The sequence below is a fragment of the Calliopsis andreniformis genome, unplaced genomic scaffold (genome assembly GCF_051401765.1).
Source record: "Calliopsis andreniformis isolate RMS-2024a unplaced genomic scaffold, iyCalAndr_principal scaffold0015, whole genome shotgun sequence".
Classification (NCBI taxonomy): Eukaryota; Metazoa; Arthropoda; class Insecta; order Hymenoptera; family Andrenidae; genus Calliopsis; species Calliopsis andreniformis.
The window spans coordinates 11,041,993-11,047,992 of record NW_027480428.1 but is presented as its reverse complement, the minus strand read 5'-3'; positions in this window follow the sequence as shown (position 1 = coordinate 11,047,992).

Below are 6,000 nucleotides of genomic sequence, written 5' to 3'. Positions count from 1 at the left end.
GCAACGCCCTAGGGTGTAGCCTAGGTTGCCCGTAAAGTAGAAATGACCATAGCTTTCATACTGGTTGCAATTATTCGTTTTATATGATGGAAAAACTGTTGCATCTTTATTGAATTTTATGCTTCTGGCGTTGACTTCTAAGGCCCACACTATTCTATCTGGTGGATCAACGACCTAGGGTGAAGCCTAGGTTGCTCGGAATGTAGAAATGACCATAACATTCACACTGGTTGAAATTATTCGTTTTACACGATGGAAAAACAGGTATATTTATATTGTATTTTATGCTTCTGCCGTTGATTTCTTAGGCCCTAACTATTCAATCTGGAGGAACAACGCCCTAGAGTGAGGCCTAGGTTGCCCGGAACGTAGAAATGAGCATCACTTCCATACTTGTAGCAATTATTCGTTTTATACGATGGAAAAACTGTTGTATTTATATTGTATTTTATGCTTCTGGCGTTGACTTCTAAGGCACAAACTATTCGATCTCGTGGAGCAACGCCCTAGAGTGAAGCCTAGGTTGCCCGGAACGTAGAAATGACCATCACTTTCAAACTGGTTGCAATTATTCCTGTTATATGATGGAGAACTGTTATATTTATATTGTATTTTATGCTTCGGGCGTTGACTCCTAAGGCCCTAACTGTTCAATCTGTTGGATAAACGCCCTAGAGTGAAGCCTAGGTTGCTCGGAATGTAGAAATGACAATAACATTCACACTGGTTGAAATTATACGTTTAATACGATGGAAAAGCTGTTGCATCTTTATTGTATTTTATGCTTCTGGCGTTGACTTCTAAGGCCCCAACTATTCGATCTGGTGGAGCAACGCCCTAGAGTGAAGCCTAGGTTGCCCGGAACGTAGAAATGACCATCACTTTCAAACTGGTTGCAATTATTCCTGTTATATGATGGAGAACTGTTATATTTATATTGTATTTTATGCTTCGGGCGTTCACTCCTAAGGCCCTAACTGTTCAATCTGTTGGATCAACGCCCCAGACTGAAGCCTAGGTTGCCCGCAAAGTAGAAATGACGTTAACCTTCATACTGGTTGCAATTATTCGTTTTATACGATGGAAGAACTGTTGTATTTATACTGTATTTTATGCTTCTGGCGTTGACTTCTAATGCACTAACTATTCGACCTGGCGGAGCAACGCCCTAGAGTGAAGCCGAGGTTTCCCGGAACGTAGAAATGACCATCACTTTCAAACTGGTTGCAATTATTCCTGTTATATGATGGAAAAACTGTTGTATTTATATTGCATTTTATGCTTCGGGCATTGACTTCTAAGGCCCTAACTATTCAAACTGCTGGAGCAACGACCTATTGTGTAGCCTAGGTTGCCCGGAAAGTAGAAATGACCATAACTTTCATACTGGTTGCAATTATTCGTTTTATATGATGGAAAAACTGTTGTATTTATATTGCATTTTATGCTGCTGGCGTTCACTTCTTAAGCCCTAACTATTCGATCTGGTGGCACAACGCCCTGTGGTGAACCCTAGGTTGCCCGGAACGTAGAAATGACCATAACTATCACACTGGTTGCTATTATTCGTTTTATACGATGGAAAAACTGTTCTATTTATTTTGTATTTTATGCTTCGGGCGTTGACTTCTAAGGAACTAACTGTTTGATCTGGTGGAGCAACGCCCTAGAGTGAAGCCTAGGTTGCCCGGAACGTAGAAATGACCATAACTTTCACACTGGATGCTATTATTCGTTCTATACGATGGAAAAACTGTTATATTTATATTGTATCTTATGCTTCTGGCGTTGACTTCTTAGGCCCTAACAATTCGATCTGGTGGAACAACGCCCTAGAGTGAAGCCTAGGTTGCCTGGAACGTAGAAATGCCCATAACTTTCATACTGGTTGCAATTATTCGTTTTATATGATGGAAGAACTGTTGTATTTATATTGTATTTTATGCTGCTGGCGTTCACTTCTAAGGCCCTAACTATTCCATCTGGTGGAACAACGACCTAGGGTGAAACCTAGGTTGCCCGGGGCGTAGAAATGACCATAACTTTCACACCGGTAGCAATTATACGTTTTATGCAATGGAAAAACTGTACTATTTATTTTGTATTTTATGCTTCGGGCTTTGACTTCTAAGGCCCTAGCTATTCGATCTGGTGGAGCAACGCCCTAGAGTGAAGCCTAGGTAGCCCGGAACGTAGAAATGACCATCACTTTCAAACTGGTTGCAATTATTCCTGTTATACGATGGAAAAGCTGTTGTATTTATATTGTATTTTATGCTTCGGGCGTTGACTGCTAAGGCCCTAACCATTCAATCTGTTGGATCAACGCCCTAGAGTGAAGCCTAGGTTGCTCGGAATGTAGAAATGACCATAACATTCACACGGGTTGAAATTATTCGTTTAATACGATGGAAAAGCTGTTGCATCTTCATTGTATTTTATGCTTCTGGCGTTTACTTCTAAGGCCCTAACTATTCGATCTGGTGGAGCAACGCCCTAGAGTGAGCCTAGGTTGCCCGGAACGTAGAAATGACCATCACTTTCAAACTGGTTGCAATTAATCCTTTTATACGATGGAAAAGCTGTTGTATTTTTATTGCATTTTATGCTTCGGGCATTGACTTCTAAGGCCCTAACTATTCAGTCTGTTGGAGCAACGCCCTAGGGTGTAGCCTAGGTTGCCCGGAACTTAGAAATGACCATAACTTTCACACTGATTGCTATTATTCGTTTTATACAATGGAAAAACTGAACTATTTATTTTGTATTTTATGCTTCGGGCGTTGACTTCTAAGGCCCTAGCTATTCGATCTGGTGGAGCAACGCCCTAGCGTGAAGCCTAGGTTGCCCGGAACGTAGAAGTGACCATCACTTTCAAACTGGTTGCAAATATTCCTGTTATATGATGGAAAAACTGTTGTCTTTTTATTGCATTTGATGCTTCGGGCATTGACTTCTAAGGCCCTAACTATTCTATCTGTAGGAGCAACGCCCTAGGGTGTAGCCTAGGTTGCCCGTAAAGTAGAAATGACCATAGCTTTCATACTGGTTGCAATTATTCGTTTTATATGATGGAAAAACTGTTGCATCTTTATTGAATTTTATGCTTCTGGCGTTGACTTCTAAGGCCCTCACTATTCTATCTGGTGGATCAACGACCTAGGGTGAAGCCTAGGTTGCTCGGAATGTAGAAATGACCATAACATTCACACTGGTTGAAATTATTCGTTTTACACGATGGAAAAACAGGTATATTTATATTGTATTTTATGCTTCTGCCGTTGATTTCTTAGGCCCTAACTATTCAATCTGGAGGAACAACGCCCTAGAGTGAGGCCTAGGTTGCCCGGAACGTAGAAATGAGCATCACTTCCATACTGGTAGCAATTATTCGTTTTATACGATGGAAAAACTGTTGTATTTATATTGTATTTTATGCTTCTGGCGTTGACTTCTAAGGCACAAACTATTCGATCTCGTGGAGCAACGCCCCAGAGTGAAGCCTAGGTTGCCCGGAACGTAGAAATGACCATCACTTTCAAACTGGTTGCAATTATTCCTGTTATATGATGGAGAACTGTTATATTTATATTGTATTTTATGCTTCGGGCGTTGACTCCTAAGGCCCTAACTGTTCAATCTGTTGGATCAACGCCCTAGAGTGAAGCCTAGGTTGCTCGGAATGTAGAAATGACAATAACATTCACACTGGTTGAAATTATACGTTTAATACGATGGAAAAGCTGTTGCATCTTTATTGTATTTTATGCTTCTGGCGTTGACTTCTAAGGCCCCAACTATTCGATCTGGTGGAGCAACGCCCTAGAGTGAAGCCTAGGTTGCCCGGAACGTAGAAATGACCATCACTTTCAAACTAGTTGCAATTATTCCTGTTATATGATGGAGAACTGTTATATTTATATTGTATTTTATGCTTCGGGCGTTCACTCCTAAGGCCCTAACTGTTCAATCTGTTGGATCAACGCCCCAGACTGAAGCCTAGGTTGCCCGCAAAGTAGAAATGACGTTAACCTTCATACTGGTTGCAATTATTCGTTTTATACGATGGAAGAACTGTTGTATTTATACTGTATTTTATGCTTCTGGCGTTGACTTCTAATGCACTAACTATTCGACCTGGCGGAGCAACGCCCTAGAGTGAAGCCGAGGTTTCCCGGAACGTAGAAATGACCATCACTTTCAAACTGGTTGCAATTATTCCTGTTATATGATGGAAAAACTGTTGTATTTTTATTGCATTTTATGCTTCGGGCATTGACTTCTAAGGCCCTAACTATTCAAACTGCTGGAGCAACGACCTATTGTGTAGCCTAGGTTGCCCGGAAAGTAGAAATGACCATAACTTTCATACTGGTTGCAATTATTCGTTTTATATGATGGAAAAACTGTTGTATTTATATTGCATTTTATGCTGCTGGCGTTCACCTCATAAGCCCTAACTATTCGATCTGGTGGCACAACGCCCTGTGGTGAACCCTAGGTTGCCCGGAACGTAGAAATGACCATAACTATCACACTGGTTGCTATTATTCGTTTTATACGATGGAAAAACTGTTCTATTTATTTTGTATTTTATGCTTCGGGCGTTGACTTCTAAGGAACTAACTGTTTGATCTGGTGGAGCAACGCCCTAGAGTGAAGCCTAGGTTGCCCGGAACGTAGAAATGACCATAACTTTCACACTGGATGCTATTATTCGTTCTATACGATGGAAAAACTGTTATATTTATATTGTATCTTATGCTTCTGGCGTTGACTTCTTAGGCCCTAACAATTCGATCTGGTGGAACAACGCCCTAGAGTGAAGCCTAGGTTGCCTGGAACGTAGAAATGCCCATAACTTTCATACTGGTTGCAATTATTCGTTTTATATGATGGAAGAACTGTTGTATTTATATTGTATTTTATGCTGCTGGCGTTCACTTCTAAGGCCCTAACTATTCCATCTGGTGGAACAACGACCTAGGGTGAAACCTAGGTTGCCCGGGGCGTAGAAATGACCATAACTTTCACACCGGTAGCAATTATACGTTTTATACAATGGAAAAACTGTACTATTTATTTTGTATTTTATGCTTCGGGCTTTGACTTCTAAGGCCCTAGCTATTCGATCTGGTGGAGCAACGCCCTAGAGTGAAGCCTAGGTTGCCCGGAACGTACAAGTGACCATCACTTTCAAACTGGTTGCAAATATTCCTGTTATATGATGGAAAAACTGTTGTATTTTTATTGCATTTGATGCTTCGGGCATTGACTTCTAAGGCCCTAACTGTTCAATCTGTAGGAGCAACGCCCTAGGGTGTAGCGTAGGTTGCCCGTAAAGTAGAAATGACCATAGCTTTCATACTGGTTGCAATTATTCGTTTTATATGATGGAAAAACTGTTGCAACTTTATTGTATTTTATGCTTCTGGCGTTGACTTCTAAGGCCCCAACTATTCGATCTGGTGGAGCAACGCCCTAGAGTGAAGCCTAGGTTGCCCGGAACGTAGAAATGACCATCACTTTCAAACTGGTTGCAATTAATCCTTTTATACGATGGAAAAACTGTTGTATTTTTATTGCATTTTATGCTTCCGGCGTTGACTTCTAAGGCCCTAACTATTCAATCTGTTGGAGCAAGGAGCAAGGGTGAAGCCTAGGTTGCCCGGAAAGTAGAAATGACGTTAACTTTCATACTGGTTGCAATTATTCGTTTTATACGATGGAAAAACTGTTGTATTTATATTGTATTTTATGCTTCTGGCGTTGACTTCTAATGCACTAACTATTCGATCAGGCGGAGCAACGCCCTAGTGTGAAGCCGAGGTTTCCCGGAACGTAGAAATGACCATCACTTTCAAACTGGTTGCAATTATTCCTGTTATATGATGGAAAAACTGTTGTATTTTTATTGCATTTTATGCTTCAGGCATTGACTTCTAAGGCCCTAACTATTCAAACTGCTGGAGCAACGCCCTATGGTGTAGCCTAGGTTGC